Below are 26,898 nucleotides of genomic sequence, written 5' to 3'. Positions count from 1 at the left end.
TTTCCTGTTGCATTAATAATCTTTTCTCTAAAACATGAAAAAATATCTAGAGGAAAGTATTCAATAACAGAGAGACAGACACACCATTATTCACACATAAATGCAGTTTTGAAATTGGACAACTACAATATCCACTCAAAATTACTAATGTGTTTTGGCAACACATGGAAAATAAACGTTCGTTTTCATATGCATGCAATTTTGTCCTTTTAAAAAATCATACGAGAAATACTGAGTGAGCTGACATCCTGACAAATTGAGAATTGACCTTTACCATGCCCATTGTGAGCCAGCAGGAAGAAAAACTTGCCAGTTTCAACATCACTCTCACTTCCCCTTCATTCTTGAAGGATAAGAATTAGAACAATAAATAAATTAAATAGCAGTCGCTATTAGCACATGCTGTCTGGAACAACAGAGTCCTGTATTGCATCAGCATCTCTGAGCAACAAAGGTGATCAATATTTTCTAAATATGCTTGCTATTCAGGAATGGAAAACCAAGGTCTGTATTCTGGAAACATTTAGGAATGCTGCTCACATTTTCTAAATATCTCTCTTGAACAAGGCGATATAGGATAAAAGCCCAAAAATGCTGCAGTATTTAAATGGTTTTCAGAGCAGTTTTTTATTTTTAATAGTGTTAAGCTGTATTTGTGTAAATACAGGCATTCTAAATATTGTTTCACATATTTTTATAGCTAATGTTCTCAGCTAAATAAATACATATTTTAAATATATATATTTTTTAATATTTGTATTTTTTAACATAGCACTATCAGCATCAAATGGTACTTTGTATAACAGAAAAAATACTACTTTCTCTTCTGCTTTTTTATTAAGTGCTAGTAGACCAAAGGATCTTTTTCAGGTTTTGAAAATATTTTAACATTAGGACAAGTATATAAATATTAATCTATAAATTACAGTGAATAAGTCAGTCAGTTACAGCAGCCAGAATTTAAATTCATGTACTTGGTAAAAATGTATTAAGTCAGATGATTAAAATACAAATGCTTTTTAAATGTGGCCAAGTTGAGTTAAGCATCTTCTTCATATTGTCTACTTACAGCATCTTGTAAAACAGCTAACACCAGTTTACACAAGAGATTTCCAACTGTCTATTGTTTGCAAAAGAATATGGTGAGTTTGACAATAGCATTATCATTCAACTGAGTTTCATTAACAGATACGTGCATTGTCAAAAATTATGTGACTTTTTGCCCCTTAAAACTGGTACACTTGCTAGCATGTTTTCACAAAGCAAACTGTCTCACTTTTAAAACTGGCACATTGCAATAATTCTAAAGTAGCTCCTCTGAACTTTCTCCTTGTCACTAGTTGTGCTCCTGCTAGCCTCAAACCTTGCTAGGTGCCAAAAAGCCAGCACCAACCCATTCACCTACATTTCTTCCTCAAGGCACATCACTGAAGTCAGCCTTTTTGTTTTGCTGCTTAGCCTTTGTGGCTTATCATTCACAAAAATCAGTATGAGATAAGCCCAAGCATTCCCCAAAGTGCTTGAGCTGGAAGACCCCATTACTGCTGCACACATCAGGAGATCTCTTTGGTCGCATGAAGTGCTTCATGATATGCAGCCTTACAGCACTGCCCGGAGTAACTGAGCTTCCCACCAGTAGTGATGGAACACATAAAACCCCACAATTCTGGGAAGACGAACCAACAACCCAACAAAAATGCAAAAAGCAAATCTCCATTTGCAGTGGTGGTGACCTCTGTCTAGGCTCAGATGCAGAAATCAGTATCTGGGCAGGAGGCAGCCACACCTGAATTTTCAGTTAAAACTGACATAATCCAAAAGTGACATCTCCAACTCTGCCACAGTGATGACAGAAGGGCACATCAAATGCTCCCATCAGTAGTTATTGTTATCAAGGACCTACAGATGCTTATTAGATTTAAGATGGAAGCGATAATAAAAAGGAGTTCCTTGACTTTTGGTAAGGACTGGGTGGAAAGCACTGGAAAGGTTCATTCCAATAATATTTAAGTCATGCTGTATATGACCCAAAAACCCTGATACATACTGATAACATGAAGACATGTCTGCAATCCACATCTCCAATGCAGCTCAACCACTTTTTTCCATTTTTCAGTTCAGTGCAGATATCTGAATGTTGAATGTCACGTAATATAAAAGAAAGTACATTATTTTAAAGTTTCCACTTTTATCTTCTAAGTAAGAGATCACCTGTATAACAATGCTTTCATTTAGCCTTTCTGAGCTAACTTAATTTCCCTCTATGCTTATATCCTTTCTCACATTTCTTTCACAGTATCCTGGAAACTCACCATAATCACTGAACAAGAAATAATAAAGGATTTTAGTGAAAAAAAGAAAACTATATTCCTATGGAGCGATCCAAATTTATTTTATGTGCAACTGTCAAACAGGAAAATATAAGTTATGCCTGACCAGCTTCTTGCCTTCAGAGACCAAACTGAAAATAAGATCAAGCGAAAGAGAAAATTAGTTGCTAATCTCATTCTAACCCCTAGCATACTCTATAATACAAGACAATCACCAATTGGCACTTTCTGCATAAGAAAAGCTCAGGATGCAGAAGTAGGGGTATGCAATGTACCAGTCTTGCAGCAGACAGACAAAGCTATGTAAGAACTTGCAAAGCACCTGTCCCCCAAATGTCTGAGACTGAAATAACTACGTTACTCTTTCTAAGTCCACAAGTACCAAATTTGTTAAGTTGTTGCTTTGGGTTTTTTTTAAGCTCACCACATGGAGAAATCAGAAGTTTTCTTCCCTGTTGCAAGAAAAGGCTCTTTTTAGGAATAAACAACGGAGGGAGGGAAGATATTAAACTCCTGAACTAATTAACAGAAGTAAAGGAGGCGGTGGGGGACAATGATAATTAATATGTACCCTCCTCCTAACCAAATCTCCACATACATTCATTCTGTATATGCACACACAACAGCAGCATCATAAACCGTCTCAAGTTCTTGCCATTATTCAGTTCGACATCTGCACATGTTTATGCGTCTCTCCAAACAACCTCTTGAACACCCTGCTGGAGCTGTCATTTTTTTCTTCTCCCTATCTGGCAGATGGCAAGTCAACAATCGGCATCAACAGCAGCCGAATATCTCCCCCCTCCATCCAACCCCCCTAAACAGACACAATAATAACTTCTTTGTGCTTCCCCACAATGCAGCTGCTTAAACCATTTCGCTACAAGGCTGCCTTGCCTTAATAAAAAAAAAAAAAAAAAAAATCCCTTCTGTCAAGTCTAAAAAGCAGCATAATGTTAAGCAAGCTAAAGCCACAGCACAGCTGCAAACGGGCAGACACATTGACAGCTCCTCCCTTAACAAAGCCCTGTGAATTGAAGGGGGTTCATCTGAGGCTCACACAGTAATTAGTATAAAAAAGTCCGACAGCCTCTATTATGCTAGGAAAAAAAAACTGGACAGAACTGGGCTGCTGTTTTGCGTCAAGAGTTCTGCTGCAGAGTAGATAAATCATGTTGGGTTTTTTTCCTCTCTTTTTAAAGACAGTAATAAGGAGGATGAGAGAAGCTAATTTGAAAACTTGGACACAGTAATTGTACCATATGGTGAGCATTTATCCCTTCTGAAATACACGCTAACAGTCACTTACATGCACAGTGCTTTGTTTTACAGTTGTTATTCTCCCTACCATATTCATAAAATGGATCTGAATATCCGATACTCCAGAGAAGTTGTGTGTAATTAGCAGCAAAACTGCCTGTGCTTAATATATTGGCCTACCATAGCAATCCAATTAATTGGAAAATCCCATGCCCCCGAATTTAAATAGTGTCCACTTCAAGGACTTTTTTTTATTTCTCTCAAAGTGGCTAAATACCACACATGATAAAGTTCAGAGAAGTAATTTATTGACACTAAAACTCCTTGATACTGTTAGCTCTAAAACATATGAGCAGGAAGTATTTTTCTTCTCATCCACACAGTACAGAGGAATTAAGTCAAGAAACGTTTAATTAAGCCAAGAACTGTTTAAGATGAACCACAAAATATTTCAGTTCCATCATATTTGGGACAGCAACTACTCAGTAAATTAAAGGTGAAACTGAACTTCAACACAGGGCACGGGAGGGAGACAAAGACTTCAAATGCACTCCCTCTACTCCACCCCCATTTTCCTCCTGGATCATCCTTTGAAATATTTTTGTTAATAAACCAAATGCTTAATTCATAAGGACCTGCAAAATTTGGAAAATATACCATCCAGCCCTTAGGATTTGCTTGCTCCTTAGCACATACTTCGAGCTTTTCACCCCATTCTTACAACCAAATCATCATGGAATCACACAAGATAGAGAACCAGCTGAGTGGAGCTGGGAAAACGTAGGTTTCTTTACATAAAGAAACAACTGTAGTGAAATAATAAAATTAATCAATCTTAAAGTGCTGCTTTCAGAAAATAAGATGTAGTAAACTTTCAAGCAAGGGAAATAAAAAAACTCGAACAGATTAGGAGTTGGAAATTTGGGGAAAAATTAACCAGACAGAAAATGAAGTCTGCAGCTGAGCATAATACACTTGCAAAAAAACCAGAAGGTCTTCTTTCCATTGGATTTTAACTCAGGAGACAACAACAGAATCTACTTCAGGTAACACAAAAATACTTCCAGTCACTCTAGATCAAAAAGGAGGTATTGGAGCTGACTGTTAGGCACTAAAGAGTCCCAGAACTAGGCAGAATACATCCACAGTTACTAGGAAATTGTAAGTGAGGTGAAAGCTACAGGCAGAAAACAGCTATCCCTTCACTGATAACAGTTCGACTGAAGGATTCTAAATGGGGAATTATACCCCAGAGCCCCAAGGAAAAAAAGAAAAAAAAGTTCAAAAAAATCTTGAAAATTTCAAGTCACTTGGCTGAATGGCAAAGAAAACTCTTTAAAATTCTAGTTTTAATCACACCAATAACACAAACTTACATAAGATAAACAAGACAACACTGCTTTTGAGTATAAAAATTATGCCCATCATATGGGCTATCTTTAAGTATGTAAGAAAATATAATGGATGGAGACTGACACAATGTATTTCATCTTTTAAGAAAAGCTTTTAATAAGTTTAAAGAAATTAATCGTGTGAATGGAAAAAAAAACCCAAAACCACGTGGTGGAACAGAACAGAGAAAGTGAATGGGTAAAATGAGGAGATCAAAGTAGGATTACACAGTCTAATGTTCAACTTTCAATCCATGAAGCTCAACAGTTTTCTGTTAGGAACATTTTCAGCCAATATATGCAATGATCTAGGGTTACCACTGCATACACTACCTGACAGTAAAACTATCAAGTTTATTAGGAATGTGAAGAATTTCAGAGTGGCAACTCTATGCCAGTGAGCTGAGAAACACCAGACGAAATACAGTGAAGAATTGCTTGAACTAATAAACAGTTACAGAAATAACCTGAAATGCTCACACATTGTTTAGTTTTAGATTAACCACTAAAGAACAATTAATATAACCCTCTTTGAAGTATGCAATACTGAAAGGAAAGGAAAATATTCTCATTTGTAACATTACAGAATTTTACAAATGCTGTAAATCTTATTCCGAGGCAAACAAATAAATTACAGTTTTAAGAACTACATTTTTTAAAAATTACAAGACAACAGAAGAGCTTCAGAGATAAAACACACACATATACAGAGAAATAACCAGCATTAGAGAGGGGCAAGAGAAGCAGAGTGAGGAGAGAAAGACTGGATTAAGCTTCAGTTTCAAAGGAAGAACTACGACAAAAGGGTTTAACAACACAAATGGCCAATAGCAGAGTATTAGCCATTTAACAGGAACACATTTTCAGAAGAGTTCAGGAAAAGATTTTCAAACACTCTGTATCCAGTCCTAGAATGCTATAAATTCACCACAAAACCAGTGGTTTGCACCATGGCAATGCCACCACTCTTCCACCAATTCAGCACCCAACCCTACCAGCACCTTTAGGAAAAGCCAACTCTCTTTGAATGCTGTGATACATTTCCAAACTTGTGTGATCATTTTTTCTTAAAAAACAAAAATCTCACAATCAGGAAATTGGAGTAAACATTCAACACAGGCATGTTTTTCCTTTAATTGCTATGCATCTTTTGTTCTAGCATAAATCAGGTACTAGCCAGGAGTATTGATGGTGAATGAAAGTCCCAGTCCCTGGCCACTTTGGTTCACCTCAAATCCAGTAACAATAGTAATACCAGGGCAGTCCACTTGGGAAGGTGAGGAGCAGCTGCAAAGGAAGCATGCAGTGTGTCCCATGTCCCTCTCCACTACATCAGCACTTGCACCCACACTGCTGAGACAGGTGTAAAAAAAGCACACCCCCCCAAAAAAAGGTTTGGACCAGATCAAAACAATTTCAGGTCACTCACTGTACAGCCAGTATCAGCACAAAGGAAAAATGGGAGTAATTAGCTGGGGGCAAGAACGATGCAAAGGAGAAGGGGCTTCAGCAAGAACTTAGGGAAGATTAACTACTAATTAATCAGACTGCTGCTCTGCCTTGTGAGTGCAATTCTTGTTTTCCAGTCAAGCTAGAAAATCAGATTTAAGTGATTCAAGTTTCTAAGATCAACTGCATCTCTAAGCGATGAGGCCACGATGGTTCTGACAAATGAACTTCCCTAACACAATTCCACATTCTGTACAACCAAATTATATCCTGACCTATGTGTCAGAATATAGTCTGTCATTTACTCTACATATATATACAGAAATTATAAATTAAAAATGTGTAAACTATACAAATCTCTGTACTCTGACAAATAACTGAAAAATCACTTAGAATGCAGAAATAGAAAAGCTAGAAATACAATAATTCTGTATGTATTTTTGAAATAGCTACTACAATTTCATAATATTGTAAAATCTCAGCAACTTAGAGATCCCAATATAAATTGAAATTTTGAGTTAGATGTGAAATATGTCCTATCCTAACAGTACTGCTAAGAAGATAAGAACAACTTGGTCAGTAGTTTCTTAAATTTAAGATTAAAATTAAAGAAGAAAAAAAAAGAAATCCCCAATTCATTTATAACCTCAGAATTCTATATATTTCTAAAAGCTTTCACAGCCTTAAATTTAATAAAACAGTTCATAACTCCCCCAAAAGAACCATAACACAGTTCAGTTCTAATAAACATGTTTTACATTGATTTATTTTGCACTATTTTATTGTATTACATTTGCAATAAATATTCAGACAAATGAGGCGTTAAGAAGTCTTTTGTTTCAAGTTTTTCCAACCTCTTAATTATAAGAAAGCTTGAAAGAGAAGCAAAAATGCAAAATTTTCAGCCCTGCCATTTTATTAGCACAAAATTTTTGCATCCTTTTCAGTCATTTTAGAAACTTTTAAAACACAGCTATAAAATATGACGCCCAAAATTCCAGCCACAAGATGGAACTGAAAGATGACTGACCTGGATAAACCATACAAATTTATCTCACCAAGCTGAGGATGAAGTTTGTTACTCTTTTTTCACTAACAGACCAATCTTGTGGTTTCTGTGCTATTAGCATAAAATTTCTTCCTAATCTTACTGCTGAAAAATGCTTAATGACTTAGCCTCCAAAATGGTCTAACAACTTATAGGATGACCTTACTCAGCAAACTCTACAATTAGTTTATTCAATGCAGAAGTGAAATTTCATACATGAGAAAACACTGATAATCTCCTCCTACATCTGGCTTTTCTGAAATTCTGATTATACATACAATAATTAACTGGCACCAAATATTTAACATTTGTGACACCAAAATAATAGGGACCAATAAGGAACTGTAATTTTCAAAAAAATATATTTGCATTTCTATGGAATTAAGTAAACAAATCTGATACGCTTTTAGTGACTTTTTTCCCTCTAGAAAATTAACAGCACAATTCTCTAATTAGCAAAAATGAAACGGAAACTTACAACACTGACTTGAAAATCCTTGTGCAAGTCTGTACTGGTGATGTCACAAATGCTGTCACATCTGAGCAGGTATTGTCTGTAGAAGGTTCAAAAATGTCCATTTTAATTAAAGCATTTATTGAAGGTAGTCGTGTGTTTTGCTTTAATTTTAACAGCTTAGAGAATTCCTTAAGAATCATGGCTGAAACTCTCCTTAAAAATAACAAATTAGATTGAATCAAAATAGCTGAAATACAAGGACCTGATCTGTAATGGATAACCATGTAAGAGTGAGGAGAAATCCATACTTTATGCTTCCTTCAGCCTTTAATAATGATGTTTTCATTACACTGATGTAACACTCATATTTTCTAATTTGCTTTAAATGAACTACAAATTATCTCTTGAGAGTACTGAAATGCCAGTGATAAAGTACTACAACACGGAAAACACAACTTCTCCATGCTTGCAGTTATTTTTAAATTCAATATTTTAACATCATGATACTTTGAAGCCAGCCTTTGATACGTCCATTTCTCCCCACTGCAAAAAAACCACTGTTAAACAATTATCTTTCTTTTGTCAAATCCTTACATCACTAGTCCAAACCTCAGAGACAGAGATGGGGACTCTTAATCACCTAGATGGAAGTTTTAATTGTCTGAAGAACACCTTGTCCTTCTCTCTTTTTTCCCTATGCAATTTTGGAGCATGGCGCTGTCAGAAGGACCAAGCTCTACTTTGGGAAGGGATTTGAGCTGTGTAGGTGCCCAAAGAACTCTTAAACATCCATCTTTCTATTTGGAGCCTAACTAGATGCCTAAGCTTCTTAGGATGCAAGTCATCCACATTCTTTAATAATTTCTTTATGTCCTTTCCAATACTTAAGAGTGATAAAAACCTGGGTACAGAACTTCTTAATAGATCTTTTAGAATTTCATGTCTGTGACATAAGAACTGGAACAAACAACAACCAAATAAAGCTATGCTTTTATTTCATATTTCAAAGAGGGGGGGGGAAAAAAAAACCCCTCATGCCAGAATGAGGTATGAGGACATATGGCCAGTCTATCACCTGACTACCAACCAGCACTACCAAAGCTGCCACATGTTTGTTAATCCCGAGAGGTAAAACGCTGCTTTGTCTTCGAGGGTCGTACTGCAGATGAGCACCCCTTATGATGCTGATGCATTTTTCCATGCTGACATTCACCAGGGAATACAGCTTCCACAGCAGGAGAAGCAACACAAATTTTTCATCTCCTCGAAGAGACTTCCACATTTCTGCTTACTGAGTGTGCACACAAGAATGCCAGGCATCAGCAGCACAGCTGAAACAGTTTTAACAAAACCTTTTCTTCTGAATGTCTACAGTTTAATTCAGTTAAATTTTATATCTTGACTATTTAGTTTAGGTACATTAGGCATATTTAGTCTTAATATTTAAGAATATTGAGTTTTCAGTGACAGCTTGGTAGGGAATAAGAGATTCAGATAACAGTTTGATAGGAAATGACTGAAAGTTAGTGATAGGATTATTCATTTACAGACAGTAACCTCTCTTCAGACAGTCCATGATTAAGGGGAGAAACATTTCCCAGAGATCTGGCTGTTCTCTAATGTACTTATCATTTTTGTAAGCAGCAGAAGAAGGGCATGTGTCAAGGGATCAATGATCAGTAAGCTACAGAAAAACTCCAGCCCACTACAAGATTCTGAAACAAATCTCATTTTTCAGATTCCCCTAGCTCCAACAAAACCCTTCAGTGTATTCCAGGTGAAATTTCCCCTAAATCTGTAGAAGGATGCTTTGCCCTGAAAAAGCTGATCTGCTTGGCCTGGAATCTGGTCAGAAGACAAAGCAATGCAAGCTCTCTATGGGGAGCTACTGTGGCACCATACTGGTATTTTTTGGTGCTGAATATGCTAAAAGCCCGGCCTGGCTCACCAGCTTCAAACACACATCTGTCCCTTTGAAGTGAGACTTGACAGATAAGCTGCTGAACTGATCTGGAGGCCTATGTCTGGCAGGTCAACCTCTTTATGCTATAAAAGTCCAGTCTGCTTTTATACAAGCTAGATTCTTCCACAACCCTTTCTTGAAATGTCTGGAGTTTGTCCTGTGGAGTTTGGGGCACCTCTCTACAGTTATTTTCCAGGTACTGAGAGAAAAAGAGAGAAGTACTCATGCCTGGAATGTGGTGAGATACAACAAAACCTCCACTTAATGTTTCTTTCACTAGCTTTAATTGCTATAACATAATTTCTTTAATATAGTGCACTACATCATTTATGTTATACTATAGTTGACTGGTATTTTTTAGCTTTTATACTGTGTAGTAATTTTGATTAAGATCTTCTATCTGTTCATTTGTTACAATAAATAGCTTATCTTTTATAAATATATCTGATTTGCCATTATTAAAACCTGGAGGATAAAGTAATTTAATCACTCTATAATTCCTTAAATTTAAATTGCTGACAATATCTGAGGCTAAGGAAGGATTTACCTTAATTTAAACCCCTTTCTGTGAAAGAGTTTAAAAACACAAGGGAGTTCTGCCTGAACCTCCAGCTCAAAGAAAGAGCTTCTCTAATGAAGTTTGTCTAAGCCTTCTACTCCTCCCTGTGAGAGCACCTCAGCTCATCCACCTGAGGAGAAACTCTTCCTCCTCCTCCTCCTTTCAGTCCTGCTGCCCAGTGGTCTTCCTTGTCTGATTTGTCACTTGAGCAGCTCACTAGCCCAATAGGTTAAAAAAAAAAGGAGGGGATGGAGCAGGTGGAGCAAGGCAGAAATAGAACAGCTTCCTGCAAGACCAGATAAACTGACACCATCAGCTGGCAAATCATATTCTTTCTGAATTCATCACAAGGTATCAAGGGGTCTGTGTTCCAGGCAGGGTCTACCTGAACCTCCCCCTTCATCAGCAGTGCACCATTTGATCTGATTGGATATAAATATTAAATCATCCTTTAGATACTGTTTTCAAAACTTCCCTCTCTCCATGACACAGTGGATGGATATCTGCCCAAAGGACCTGGTTATGTGAGTAACAAGTGGGAGGGCTGTGTCTGTTCCTACTGCTGATTGTACAAACACCCAGGCAGACCTTGTTGCCCCTCTCTCTGTAAAAGGATGCTCCTGTTGCCTGCTTTTTCATCTTTCATGCAAGTTTGCTCCTTAGATGAAAGTGCAAAAATAGTAACACTAATCACTTCAGGAAAAAAATACACAACACCTTTAGCTCCCTACATCTGTAATTGTGCCACCACAAAGACAACATTTGTATTCTGAACTCAAGAACACAAAGCACACTACAGAAAGTACCTTTACAGTGTCTTTAAAGAACTCCATTTACTTAATACAGAAAAAAAAAAATGAAGAAATTACTTCATTACCATGAATCAGTACCTTCACTTTGAAAAATGTGGACCTAATGGGTTTAACAACACAATGAGAAAACAAAAAACCACAGCAACTGAGCTATGCAGACACTCCACATCAGTAAGACAGCTCTAACTTTCCATATTACTCTGTAGGAAAGGGCCAAACTGGTGGCAAAAGCAGTGCCCAGCTAAGAAAGACCATGAAACACACCAGAAACTATGATAATTCTATCTTTTAATACTGATGCAGTGTTTCTCAAACAGCAAGTCAGGAGGGACTTCAGGAAAGAGCAACTGGATTTTTACTGTTTCATTTAAATAACACTCTCAGCAAGTCTTGGACAAATTCTCACCAAATTTACATTTCAGTGCTAATCTGAGTATCTCATGTGCAAATCTGTATAGGACATTTTATGATTTTTATTCATGGCATCATATATTTTAAGATGAACAGGAACATCTCATCAGTTCAGCAGGAATTCTTAAAAAAAACAGGTGACAGAATTTTCTCCCATTACGCAGGTACTCACAAAAAAACTATTTGGTTTTTTTTAATGCTTATCCACCCAAATCCACTCCGGTTTGATGATATCAAAATATTCTTCTAAATATTTTTAAATCTTTCTCTTAATCATCCCCATCCTGGTTCTGAATACAACTGAATTCAACATTCAGTCATAGATCTCTTTCAGCTGCTGAAAAAAGGGCTCCTTTATGTTTCTGCAGTGAGGTTCTTTCTCACAGCAAGGCAATCCCATATTCCTCAATAACCACACAGGCTCTCAGAATCTCAAGTTCTAGAAGCATCCTCTCCCATGCTGAAAACACTACCATTTTTCTTCTCTATTTTCTTCTCTCTGGCATGTAAATATTCATTTAAATATTAAATATTAAAAGAGAAACTAGAATGGAACCATGAATTCACATTCCCTATGCTAATTTACTTCTCAGTGTTCTTACTATGCATCTTGAAAAGCTTCAAGGAAACCATTTTCTGCATTACTTGGCTAGGAGCTATCAGGAATTATAAGCATTTAAGGGCTCAAATATTTTATTTCATACAATAGATTTCAATTTTTTTTAGTTCATGAAACTCTACCATTTTCCAGCAGAAACACGGTGTCCTAAATATCAAAAGAAATGTTAGGTCCTACACTCTGAACAATTTGGTTCGTTTTTATCCAGTAAGCTTTTGTACACTCTTCCAAAGTAGTCCACAGATCCCACTGAATCTGCAAACAGGATGAAAACTGCTTTATTATTACTTGTAGCTATTATTGTTTTTAAAATAATATTTCTTCTCAAGATTCTCCCTCTTCCAGCTACATGAGTGGGGTTAGCACTGGGGTGGAAGAAAGCTGCCCAATTAAATCTGATATGCAAGTATTCATCATTAAGAGAAAAAATATAGGTAAAAATAAGAAAAACAGTTATTAAAAAGGTAAAGAACTAGCTCAAGAGACCTTACAAAGAAGCAGAATATTAATGAAAATATTGAGGCCAGAAAAAATGGCTGCCATAACTAAGAAATAAAATAAAGTAATTCTTCCTTCCAGCTCTCTCCCCTTCCCATCTGCCAAGGTCCACTTGAATGTCTTAATGGAAAAGTAAAAAGTGATTATGGGGAAAACATTAGTATGAAGCATGAAAAGCTACCTAAAGAGGGAGGAAAATGAAAGATGATAAAATATGTCAGCATAAGAAATAGTCAGGAGGTGCCCCAGCAGACAAGGTTGGCATGATTTCCATATGACATCTTCCTCAGTGACCTGGACTGAGGTGTGACCTGAGACATCTTACAGCTTCTACATGATACTACACAGTACCCAACAGTCAACAGACACATCTATGGCTAGGAGAACAGAAGGATTTAATCTCACAAAATTGAGTGGGCAAGGATGAAAGCTTAACATTGGATATATAAATGTGAGGTAATGTATCTAGGAAGAAACAATACAAACTATGCCTAACAATGTTTACTTTAGAATCATAAATTATGCTTTAGTTGAGTCCTGGATTCATCACTGACTGCTCCATGACATAGTAAGTGCATGTAAACAACAGTCAAAAAAACCTGATGAAACATTGGGCATGTCAGAAAGGATACTGAGAGCAAGAGAAAGGATGTTGCTCCGCTGATCCAGAAAACAGTGCCCACATCTTCATTACCTTGCACAGTCTTGCCTCCAAATCTCAAGAAGAGTGTAGTGAAATTATGAGAAATCACAGAGAAAGGAACCAAAGTGATCCAGGCATTAGAACAGCCACCTTTTCTAAGATAGGATGAAAAGACAAGAGCTCTTTAGTTTGGAGAGGAAAAGGTTGAAGTTTACAAAATTGTGAAGGCAGCAGGTAAGTGCAGAAGTGCTGTTCACCAAACACCACATTGCAATAGTCAGGGTCCTTGGTGAAACACATCCATAGCTTTGCCATCTAACATTACTAATGCAACAATTCTGAACACTAGGAAAGTGCAAGGGGAATGAGAAGCAAGAAATGGGCCAAACTTGCAAGCTCTCTCTAAACAGCACATCCTCTGCCACCACAGCAGACAGAATGCTGAGCCAGATGGGCCATTGGTACGATTCACTTGGCTATTTCTCATGGTGTGCTTACTTCAAAAAAGATTTCCTGGTTTATAATTCAAACTGCATTGCAACAATTTAAAACCACAATTTATTTTCTCAGTGTGCACATGAAGACACATCATATTATCACTTCTCTTTTCTTATTTAACCTCAGTAATTGCAATTCATTCAGCCTATACTCATAGGTCCCCAAATCATTGATCTCTCTCACTGCTGATGTCTGTATAATAGTCTTTGTAATCTTGAACTACAGCACCCAGAAATGGATGCATTTGTACAACTAAGACCTTAAGTGCCCAATGGAGCAGAAAGATGCATCTTACAGGTTCTGTCCCTATTCATGCACTCATGGATTTGCCTTCTTCGCAACAGCAAGATATAATTAATGCCCAGTTTGTCATCCACGGTACCTAACGGACTTTTTTTCTAAAGAGCTTCTTACCTAGCCACTCATTGAACTCCATTAACTTCTTTCTAAAGATCATTCTAGAGTGCATGTCAAACTTAATCCCCCTGAACAGCTTCCAGCTCCTCACAGAACCACATCTCCACATTAGCAATACCATTCAGAATTCCAACCCCATCCTCCAGCACACCTGCAGTCCTTTTCATTTTGGAGACACCTCAAAATATTATGAACCATTTTCTTTGCCATTAGTCACCACGTCAATGAAAGTACTGTTTAGGCAGAAGTCAGGAAAGAGCCTAACAAATTCTGCTTCATATTTACTTCTATTTTGATATGGAATCTTTAATAATTATCCAAAATAGTCTTCTAACAGTTTTGCTCTTAGAGACAAACCTCACATTTGTTTCATCTAATGCATGAATCCTTTTTTCCTTATGAAAATGTAATTCACAGAATATTAGAAGCCTGAATAAATCCAAGATACAACATTCAAAGCCTCTAACCTATACACAAAGACTGCTACCTTGTCAATAAGAGGAAATTTGATGACTTTCATACAAATTAACCTTGCCAAATACACAGTGACTCATCTGTTTTTCTAGATGCTCAGAGTCTACTTGTTGTAGTATTCTCCCTTTAGTTAAACTGATGTTAAGCATTTAGCCATATTAAAACATAATTTGTTTGAAGATAACAAACATGAAAAGCAATCCAAATAATCTTCCCAATGTTATTTATTAATTACTGTCTATGTCATCCATAAATTTTATCATCAATGATTTTGTTTGTTTTCCAAAGTACTGAACCTGTCAGAGAGCCAGTTATAAAACTAATCACTGCTGAATACAAGAGTATCATCATATACATTAATCTCCCAAATTTTCAGTCATACTTTCCAGTTTGACTTTGGGTTATATAAAACTTAGAAGGAAAAAAAAAATGAATCCATCTTAGTCTCATAGAATTATGAAGGAAGAAAAGAAGAAACCATCTTAGTCTCAAACAAAATAAAGTATTTATTAACGGTCTTATTCCTTTGTGTACAACAGGCCACATGACTGGTCTTTAACTTTGACATTAAAATAACATAGTAAGTGTGTTCCAGAATAATGATGTAATTAACTCAAAATGCCTACTGCAAATATAAAAGAAAAACACCTTCAAATATTCAACAAATACCACCTTGCCACGACTATTGTTATCTGCTGCTGCCAATCAGTATTGCTGTGGCTGTACAAAGACTCCAGTGCACCAGACTGTCGCTAATTATGTATATTCAAGTGATTAGCAAGCACTTGTTGCCTTGTTCACACCACCCTCCAAACAGCAGCCTTTGAGAGGAGAATAGACTGTAAATTTATTGAGAGAACACTGTTAATCCTTTGGGGAGAATGTAAATGTAAACAGGACTACTCTACATCAAGGTGCTTTGACAACAAAAATCATCTGCATAAACACATGCTCAACAACAAACAGGTGTTCTATTTCACAACTAGCGCCCATTTGATGCTTTCAAGTAAGCATTATGCACAAACTGTTAGAAGTACTTTGAAACCAGCTGCAATTACTATAATTAGCTGTTTTCCTACACTTTGGTGGGTTTTTTTCCTATACCTGTTCAGTATTGTGTTGGCTGCAATCTGTAAACCAAAGTGAAGCTAAGGTTCTAGCCTCCTGCTCAAAGTTTGCCATCCTCTCAGTTCAGCAAGCCCTATGCTAAGTTCATGCATTAAAGTGCCACCAGTTAAAAGACGATGTTGGCATTAAATAAGTTAACAGCCCTACAGCTGTCAGGTCACTCATCTAACACTCATCATGAATAGGAAAACAAGGACAATTACCAAAATAGTACCATAAAAATAGCAAGCCTCCAATGTTCAGGATTTCCCTTTTTTACAGAAATGTCCCTAGGAACACATGATGTTTATTTTTAATAGCAAGAATTTTACTTCTAGTCCTATCAGACAATGGGTAGTAAAGATTGTTGCTTGCAGACAACTACTCACTCTAATATGCTCCAAGTAAGCTTTTTTAAAATTATTATTATTTAAAATTAAAAACATGCTTCCTTCTGTTTAATGAATACAAAATACATACAAAGCACCTCGACTTCTTTTTAAATTTTATTAATATTATGTGTTTAAACGTTTTTCTAGCCTATCTCAGCCTTCCATGGCATCTACACAACTTCGTTTTCAGCAGTTCCAAATATTCCACCACAGTGATGGATTTCCATAGGTGAGTTCAAGATGAACAAGTCTAGTGGCCTCGTCCAAAGTCAAACCATAATGGACTAATTTCCTAAGCCTGGTAGTGCCACCTACAGATAGCTAAAATCCAACTCTCCTACCTTGTACTTTGCCAGATTTTAACCACTGAACTGAATAATTTCATATTTAGCACCTGCTGAAAGATTTTTTTTGCCTGCAAATGAAAAGCTCAGCAAGCTAAGACTAGGACTTCTAAGGGAGTAAGAACATTACTGGGAGGAAGGGCTACAGATGATAAATACACAGTACTAAAGAAGGACAGGCAGCAGAAAGAAAGATACTCCTTCATCATTGATGAAACAGGCAGGAAAATCTATGAACAGCATAAGAAAATCTAAAGCACAGCACCTTTCCAAGACCTGGAGACAGTCTACTCTTGACCAGTTTATTTGACATCCTCCACTAACATCAAAATGCACCTGAGGTCCTTATAATACTTTTTCCATCTGTAACAGAAGACTTCTGGGTCTGGGTGTTTAAGAGTGCTCTATACATTCTTAACTGCCACTACTTTCTTCCCACCAGCTTCTGCTCAGCTGGAAATGATAAAAATTCTTCAATTGTATTGGGTCAGCCAAGCAATACACACTGTATTCATAGAAATTATTTCCTAAGAGGCCAAAAGAATGACCAAAAAGATTAAGAGTTGTAATACTACAAAATAAAAAAAAATTAAATAATTTTTTAAAAAGGCAGAAAGCATTGCCTAGAACATTCCAGGAAAAGCTAACTTTTGGGATTCTTCCAGAGACACCATCCTTTGTAAAGCCCAGAGGACAGCAAACCAATAGGTACTCTCATTATAGTGTATGAGCTCTTATGGCAAAGATGTACATAGTGAGCCCAACAACTTCTATTGTACAAGCAACCCTCACAATGACACAAACAATTTGTTTTCTATGCTGCTTCTTTCTTAACAAACAGACAAATCTGGTAAATTATAAAAACAAAAAAGGGATTATTGTATATACAGGCTGTATATTCAAATATATGTTTCTTCATTCAAATATGTTTATTCTTTCATATTCAAATATGTTTCTTCATATTCAAATATGAAGAAACACAAGATTCAGTCACTTGAAGCTTTTCATGTACACTAATAGCTCTAACATTGTCTTGCATTGGTCATCTTTGTGATTTGTGTCCCTAGCTCTCACTGTGTAATAATCCAAAATCAAATTTCACAATACAGTAGCACTCAGCCACTTAAAAAAAATGCAAACACTGCATGTCATCAACACCACTATTCATCCCACCTGCAGTAAAATCAAAGCAGTTACACATCTTTTTGGTAAGGGGTATCTCTTTTATGCCAGTTTAATTCCCTGAACCAACACTGCTTGCTTAGGTGTACACACCTACACAGAAGATGTAGCTGAAATGCACATGTAAAGGTTGCATGAAGTTAGCAGGCCCTTCTTTGCCCTCCTAGGGAGAGACAGATATGAGCTTAGCTAATCTCAGTGGATCCCATCTCTCCATCTCATCACATGAATTGGTATGCAATAGTTTAAGGTAAATCTTCTGATTTTGTAGTAAAACATGGTAAGAGTTAGTAATTTGTTACAGAATTTCTGATGGGAACAGTAACTTCTACTGTCACTACAAGAAGAGGTTGCAAGGGGGGAAGAAACAGCTGTGAAATGCTTCAACAGCTCCAAGCAGAGAGACAAATCTGGTTCCGTTATTTTATTGTCAAGTAATTCAGCTATATGCTGAATAGCAAAGACTGTCAGGGTGTTCACTACTCATTCATATCACCACACAAAGTTACATGCAGACACATCCGCTTTCTGTTTGTTTGTTTGTTTAAGACTCTTTGTGAGACTCAAAGGCAACTAATTAGGAGAAATAGTGTATTGAATTCCAACATAAGGAGGAGGTTAGCCTGGTTTCCCATTTCCCTACACGAGCCTGTAGTGTTCCTGTGTTTCAAGTAAAGTTATAAGACAAAGTTAAAGAAGAGTCTGTAACAGAAGTCACTATCAGCATTTGCAAAGAAATGTGCATTATTTGTTAAAATATTAAAGGTTTACAAACTATCAGCATCCTGAAAAATCCATGCTTATGTATACATTTACTTCAATAAATAGAGGACACAAATTTAAGCATGCATATGAGATCAATATGGTAACATTCTAAACAAATGCTTTGAAATTGCTAAGTCAAGGAAAAAATAAAAATAATAATCAACCATGGGTTCCAAAGAAAGAAACATAATTTTAACAGGAGATCATTCTTAGCCTTGCAATGCTACAGTTTTCTCTGGTTTATTGTTTCATTACATTATTCTCTTAAAAAAACCTCTTCCATGAGTGTTACATCCAGATTTTTCATTTTTTCCATGTATGCTGATGAAAGCTGAGATCTGCCTAGAAAGAGCTGGACAGATGAAAAGGACAGATATTTTTGCATCAAGCTAAAGTTCTCAGCTAACATTACTAACAAGCGTCATACAAGAGTATTATTTCAAGATTACACTCTTTCTGAACAAGAGTATGTAGTGGTCACACATGCATTAGATCTGAGAAGGTCACATCTGACTGCTGGATTTCCTCAGGAAGACTGAGGAACTGCAGGGAGAACCAGCCACAAAAGCTCATGTAAGCAAGCAGGGTGAAATCTGAAGGGGACAATAAATCCTTCCTTTCAGGATTCTAGGAGTAATCCATCAGGAATGAAAAGGTGACTAGCATGAGCCAAAAAATCACACCTACACAGCCCTTGTGTCTATTTCTCATATTATTCTGAAGTGTTCCTGTTTAAGAGAACTAACTTACAATGCCAGAGAAATTATGGTATTTATAAGTATGCTGAAGAAAGCACAATGAATCTAATAGCATTCAACATTCTCCAAATGAATGGAGTTCATTTGGAGAATGGTTTACAGTCATAGCCTGTAAACTTTGTTGACTAAACTTTATCCAGAAGTTTTAATGAGGTCAGAATTTAATTGTTGGTAAGAATAGGAAAGTCTTTTTTCAGAAAGTCTCCCTTTTGTGGCTAGGGCTCATGTACAGGCTGTGTACATGATTGTCTATTGCAAAAATCAGACATTTAGGGCTGCTATGGTAGGAGCTGCAGCTCACGGACTGGGTGACAGAGCAAGCTAAAAGACCTAGCTAATGGGAGCAGTCAGACACCCCCAGGTTCAGAAATAACTAGCAGTGAACAAAGGAGCAACTAAAAAGACTGCCAGAAACAACCTGGTGTGGACAATGCAGTGTTCAAATCAAACACTCCAGAGCACCAAAGCCTGCATAAGGGTGACCACTAAAGCTGTAACTGTTCATACAGCCCTGGCAACTGGGACCAGTGAACTACCCTACCCATGGGCTCCAACAAACCACATGAAACACTAGAGGAACAGGAATAGTGGCAGGCTACTTTGGCATGCCCTCATAACCACAGGAGATTTGAGTTATGGCTACTGCCAACATATTTTGTGCATGGTTATTGCTTCTGTATTGATATTACCATTGGTTCAGAGTTCCCAAACTGATCTTTCATTGTCTTTCACTCCTTTTAATTATCTGCTGTAATGGGGAAGGTGTTGTTTACAGACCAGCTAGCAAATGCAATTCAGTGTCTTGGTAAGAAATTAAGTTAGTGACATTTAAGTGTTTCTGTAAAGACCCCTCAAACACCTAACAGCATCCTTCCTCACAGACCAAGCTTCTAGAAAGAACACATTCTCCCTACAAGAACATGTGCTGTAAGTTGTGTTATCTGGCTGCCTCCATATGTAACATGCCTCCTAATTTTCTGGAAAAAAATAATCCCCAAAACATAAAAGATCATAAGCTTACAGAAAACATACAGATTCTGTGAAATCCTCCTTCAGTGGACTGGGTGACTACTCCAAACAACGGCTTTGTTGTTTAACAAAGAGAGCACTACTTGCCAAATATTTTAAACAAGTATACTTTCAAAAGTATTTTGTTAATCAGAGCCATGTAATAACTAAAACACCGCAATACATTTACAGCTAAGGTGGACTATATGAAATTTGCTTACACCAAACACCCATGGCAAAGTAAGCATATTGTGATGGAGATCAGAGTCCCCTGCACCACTTCAACCACAGCACAGCAACCCTTTTTAAGCCTCTGTCTTTGTGGTGCTCACTGCCACAGCCCCACGGCACACAGAGCAGTTCCTCCTCTTCCCTCCCGTTCCCAGCACGGGCAGGGGCTGTGAGTGGCCCTGGGAGCTGATGTCATGCTGAAGGCTGCGGGGAGAAACAGTACCAGGGAGTGTCAAACCCTGGCACTGTGAAGGGGATCAGCACAGGGGGCAGGTTGGAAATCTGGCCTGGGACCAGCGAGACTTTAGATCACGATTTCACTGGAGAAGGCAGCTGTAGCAATAAACACAACGTTCGCTTCTGTTCCACGGGATGTCTCAAATGTAAACACTCACTCTATAGCTGAATTCCCAGTTTACATTACACTAAGCACAAAGAAGAAGAAATGCAAATAGCTGACCTCTAGTAAGGCTAATAAATCTCTAAGTGTTGATTTCCAAATACTTTCAGATAATTCCCTTCCCCACTTCCACAAAATACCTTTGCAGTGACATCATTACAGTTTTAAACAGCAAACTACATTTATGACCCTGAGAAGTTAAACAGAAGGAAGAAACAATGAATGAGATCATCCGAGGAGAGGGGGGATGTTTCTTTTCACAAATTACCGCCACTTTCTTTATTCCCTTTTTTTTTTTAATTTTTACTTTAAAAAAAATTTGCATCCTAAAGCTTTTCTCAGTCTCTCCATTATGTAACAGTTCTTTAGGAAACAGCCAGCTACCCTGACAACTGGGATGTTTTGCCAGAGTGGCTTTGTCTAAATCCTAAAGCAGTACTTGGCTATGCGCTGAGCCCAGTGCCTGCCTGTGATCTGAATGCCAATTAAGAGTGCTGCCCTTCTTGTCTGACAAGTCAGAGACTTAAAGGTCCATCTGAGGTCAGCAAACTGTCTGGGCTACTTTTGTGTGCTTAAGAGACTAAGAAACACAGCCAACAACATGGTCCTTTCCTTTAAGTGTCACACTTGGCAAAGACCATTTCATGTACAATTGTAATTGCACTTTATTTAAAGCAAAAATAAAAATATTCATGTCTTATTTCAGTTTGCTCTCAAGTCTTACTTTCATTCCCTGCATCACCAGTGAAATTCAACCTCCTAGTGGACAGGTAGTGATGAAGACTAAACAACTTGTACTTTGAAGTCAATCAGATAAACATCCTGGGGTGCATCAGGTGGCCAGCAGGTCAAGGGAGATGATCCTGCCCCTCTACTCAGCCATTGTGAGGCCACCTCTGGGATGCTGTGCTCATTTCTGGGCTCCTCAGCACAAGAAAGACAAGGAGCTACTGGAGAGGGTCCAGTGGATGCCACAAAGACAATGTGGGACCTGGAGCATCTCCTGTGAGGACAGCTGGGCTCATTCAGTCTGGAGAAGAAAAGCCTGAGAAGGATCTCATTAATGCATATAAATATCCCAAAGATGGGTGCCAAGAGGATGGTGCCAGACTCTTTTCAGTGGTGCCCACCAACAAGATGAGGAGCAATGGCCATAGACCAAAACACAAGGAATTCCACCTCAGTACAAGGAAGAACTTGCTGCCACTGAGGGTGCCATTGAGAGCACTACAACAGTCTGCCCAGGGAGATGGTGAAATGTCCCTGTCTGGAGGTACTCAAAACCAACTGGGGCATGTTCCTGTGCAACCTGCTCTAGGTGAGCCTGCCTTGGCTTGGAGAGCTGGACTGGATGACCTCTAGAGGTCCCTTCCAACCCTAACGATTCTGTGATTCTGTAATATCCAAAATTCAATTAACAAGATTAACAAAAATTCACAGTGAAATACAAAATAATTCTGGTTTGGCATATGCATACTAACTCTACTGTACAGGCTCTAAGCTATTTGACTCTCCAGCTTTCCTATGAGTCCCAGTTCAAAGAAGTCCTATATTCTATATTACTCAAAGCTTGTATTTTTTGTTGCAAATCATGAGAAACAGTGAAGGTCAAAATGCACTCAAAATGCTGTTTGCCTGGATTTGTTATAAACACCTTGAAATAGTCTTCTTTTGACATTTTCAAGAGATCTTTTAAGACAGAAATGGATTTCTAATTTATCACTATGAGGATTTATCAGGAAGGAGTAACTTCCTTTCCATTCTTTCACATAGTTTCTTCTTTTGGAGGCAGAGACAATTATCTGGTAGCTACACAAATGTTATTTTCCTCCTTACTATTGCTTTTCATGTAAACAGTGAAATCTTTGTCTTATGAGCTCTACGGTCAATGCCAGATTTTTTGTAAATATTTAGCTAAAACTATGAGCTGAGACAATTATCTAATCTAATAAACTATAATTTACATTCCCTGTTTTACCACCTTTCCATTGTAATTGGCATTTTAAGCTTCAGTTCTTCTCATGGGAAATTGCAGTTTAAACACTGAATTTTTTTACACACGAGCATCTTTAATTAACCCCCAAAGGAAATGATACCTTGCTTTTCAGGATGATGAAGACAACTAAATTTTGCACAAGGTATTACTCTACCATTTCCAAGAAGGCCTAGAGAGAATCCACATTAGTGGGTAAGATAAGATGAAGAAGAATTGGAGTGTGGATATTGATTTTTACAAGGCATTTTAATTTTAGACATTACAGTTCAAAAATTAATTTTAAAAATGCAAAATTGGTCGTTAACTTGTCAGATAATGCCACAAATTAAAGAGATATCTAAAGGAACACTTTCACTGAAATTAAGGCTAGATCTCCCACTGAGAAAGGCTGCTGATATGTGTTTGAACTTGCAGACTCTTCCTTGTACAGCTACATTAAGAACTTACTGTGATATATTTTTGGTATATAATCTTGAGGAGGAGGCTGCATTTTTCCTTTATTTTACCTACAGTAATTCATTCATTCTGAATGTTACTGTGAGCAAGAGGGAGAACTGGTATGGAGTAACACTTACGTAATTGATAAAACAAAATTCCGTGTGATACTTATAAATACATAGATGTATTTTTAAAATTGCATTAAAAATTCTGAAATGAGAACTAGGTTATAGAGCTGTCTTTATACAGAAACAATTTAATCAATTTGGGGTTTTTTTCAGTCCATCTTCTTCATGATAGTATCTTAATTTTCCCCATATTTCAAAATGTAAATCCTAATTTCTGACCAGAAAAGGAATTGCACAGATATATCCTTACACAAAACTTAGACACAATATTCTCAAATCTTTCTCCCAGCTTTTAACTCAGGATTCCAGCACTTCTGCCACAGATGTCTACAAAACACTGCATGCACGTCTCGTATCAGTGAGCTCCTCTCTGAAGCTTCTAGCTTTTATATGACACATCTTTAACTCATGTTCACTCTTCCACATTCACAGGCTGTTGAGGTCTTGTGGAAGTCTTCCCTCTTAATTAAGTGCTAAGCAAAATGCTTCTTAAGTCAGTGTTGAAAAAAAAAACCCTCAGATCTCATAGAACAGTAACAGAAATTGCATCAACATTAACATAAACAGTGCTTCAGGGCCAAAACATCAAGTTTCCATTACATAAAATTGAGGCATTCTCTGCCCCAAATACGTATTATGACCTTCCAAAATAATCAAGGCGGCCTTGTATGACCATGGGAAAATAACCCTTTATCTGATTAATTTCACAACTTCAAAAAAAGCAGAAGCAAGTTTCTGAGGAAATAAATAAATAAATAAACCCTGCACTGATTATTACTCCAAATATTCAAAATCTTCAGCCATGCTCACAGTACTGCTGAAAGGCATATGCCTGACACCCTTTCACAGCAACACACACCTTCAGGTTCACAGTCAGTGGACAAATCACTGACTGACAGCATTGGAAGGCAAACTCCTTGAAGAAGAAATTCAAAGCTTCCTCCACAATTTCAAGCAATCAGTTCCCCAGTGCTCTTGTCCTGGGGTGAATTCCCCATGGTTTTAAGAAAAGTGTATTTTCAAAGCTCTGCAGCTTTTGTGCTAGACCAGAACTGCACTACTAATTTATCTTATCAGCCTCCTGATTATTGGTGAGCATCAGGAAAAGCAATATATTGAATGAAAACTATTAAGAAAAATAACATTATGAAACTAACTGCTTACTTTGATTTCTCTCTTTTGTCTTCTCTCCCAGTGTCCATGCAGCATCACAACTATCCTACATACTGACATCACTTACACCCCTTTGAATTCATGGCCACAACATCCACATCCGCTAACAGACAAAATCATTGTGCTCAGCGCTGCGCAGCAGCAGTTCAAACACATAATTTCAAAAGGATGTCGACCAGCAGAGTATCAGCTGATGTCTGAAATACAAAGAGGCCATGCAGGTTGGACAAAGTCTCACTGTTAAAGTACATTTTACTTTCGGGAAAAAAAACAAACAAACAGATTTTTATATATTTGGGATACCTATTATGATGAATATTTATATATTGAGCACAGCAGAGCAGCAGTTTGCTATGTGGAACATAAATCATATAAGTAAACCACCTTATCTAGGTAATTTCATCTGGATTCACCTTTTTAGGAACTAAGAAACAAAACATATTCTCTTCAACTCCTTTTTTTCTCCCTCAGTTCTTCTCCAGTCTTTGTCATTCTGTAATTTTGTTTCTACCCCTGATCCTATTTTTCAATTTCCTTTTACTCACTTTGTGTAAATACAAAGATACTGTTCTTTCAACATTTAAAGAATTGCCTCTAAAACAAACCCCCAAGGCTCATTCAAGTCTACAAACATAAAGAGACCTAGTAGAACAATTTTCTGCAACATTAAAAGCCACTGTGCTAGATTTTCTTCCAATGCAAAGGAGTCCACCTCATGAAATCAGTAAGAAGCAATTGCAAAGAAAGAGATTATCCTTGACACAACAGATATCATAGGTATAAGCACAGAAGCTGGGTTCACAACTGAATCACATTCCCAACCTTTTGCTAAAAACTTTGCATATGACAATGGGTAAAAAAGGAGAAGTTCTGACAAAAAAAGACTGACCAAAGATGTGTTTCAACATGCTGAACAACTGTGTGATTTTGAGCCCAGGTGAAAACTTACACAACTTCACAAGAAATTCCTTAAATGTCTGATGCTGATCATCACCACTCCAGTCCAATAACTTCTGACCTTTCCACAGCAGCCACTACCCATGCATGCCTCCTCTTCAGACAACTCTGACTTTAAAATGGTTTTAATTACTTCAGATACACATGTCTGATCATGTTTTTGAGGATTTTCACCCAAGTGGCTCTGCTGGAAAATCCTGCCTATGAACTTCTTTACGTTTACATGTTAATACAAGAAATCACATCAAGTGATTTATCAAGTCTTTTCCTGCTAAAAGACAAATGAGTTAAGCAGTGTAAAAGGTAACAGCTCTCCTTCAAAGCAAATACTCTCTGCTTTCTTCACTATCCTTTCTAACCTTTAGTACTTCACAAAGGATGGTCTACCTTTGCATTTCTTTAGATGTGCTGGTAATTCAAGAAGTGCTACCTAAGCAAATTTCCTGAGCTATTCTGATTTCCTCTGCACTCTTCCAATATTAATATGGTTTAAAGAAATTCTTGTGTTCCAAAGGAGATCTAGAAAAACTGAAAAACAAAAAACTTGACATTTGAATTAGGAAAAGTAGTAAAAACTACTCTCTGGAAAAAAATTAGTGGGCAGACAAATAAGCTTGGAAAAACTGTCAAAACAGCCTCTGTAAAAGGAAATAACATCTCAGAAATCTGAGGTTTCTTTTTCAAGAGTTAGCAAGCACTTAGATCAGAAAAGAATTCCAATTTACACAGACTGCCTCGGTTTCCAAACAACACTGAACAACGTCCTTAACATAAAAATCCTCAATCTCCACCAGACAAAAGGGATGACCTTCACAATAAAAATAAATAAAACAAATTTTAAACAGTCAGAAAGCAGGTATAAAATGTCTGAGTAAGTAGTCCGTTTTCACAATGAAAATGAAGGTCATCACTAGAAACTTTCAGTGTCCTACCCTTGGGTCCAATATATCAGAGATGATCGGTAAATGAAGGTAAGGGACAGTGAGCCAAGGCTGATGATGACACAAAATTGTTCTGGCTAGTGAAGAGGAAAGCCAGCTGGGGAGAACTGCAGAAGGTCTTAACATCTTTCCTTTTTTTTTTCTCACTCTTCTCTAACATCAAATATTAGCCACTATCAGAGACAAGACATGCATCAGAGTAACTACTGGTGCTATTCTTAGTTTGTTGTTAATTTGCAGGAGAACAGG

General features: G+C 37.3%; 1 protein-coding gene across 3 annotated transcripts in view; it reads right to left on the bottom strand.

The window, feature by feature from the left end:
* Positions 1–26,898, bottom strand: part of AKT3 (AKT serine/threonine kinase 3) — a 152,476-nt gene that overhangs the window by 80,530 nt on the left and 45,048 nt on the right. Inside the window, exon 1 of one of the 3 annotated variants that reach the window (XM_039697873.1) lies at positions 7,957–8,032. The exons of the other annotated variants lie outside the window; for them this stretch is intronic. The gene's annotated coding sequence lies outside the window, so the exon portion shown is untranslated. Of the gene's footprint in view, positions 1–7,956; positions 8,033–26,898 lie in introns of those variants that run through there. 3 annotated transcript variants of the gene reach the window in all.

The sequence above is a fragment of the Passer montanus genome, unplaced genomic scaffold (genome assembly GCF_014805655.1).
Source record: "Passer montanus isolate IOZ18808 unplaced genomic scaffold, ASM1480565v1 scaffold12, whole genome shotgun sequence".
Lineage (NCBI taxonomy): Eukaryota > Metazoa > Chordata > Aves > Passeriformes > Passeridae > Passer > Passer montanus.
This window is presented reverse-complemented; position numbering and strand designations above follow the sequence as displayed.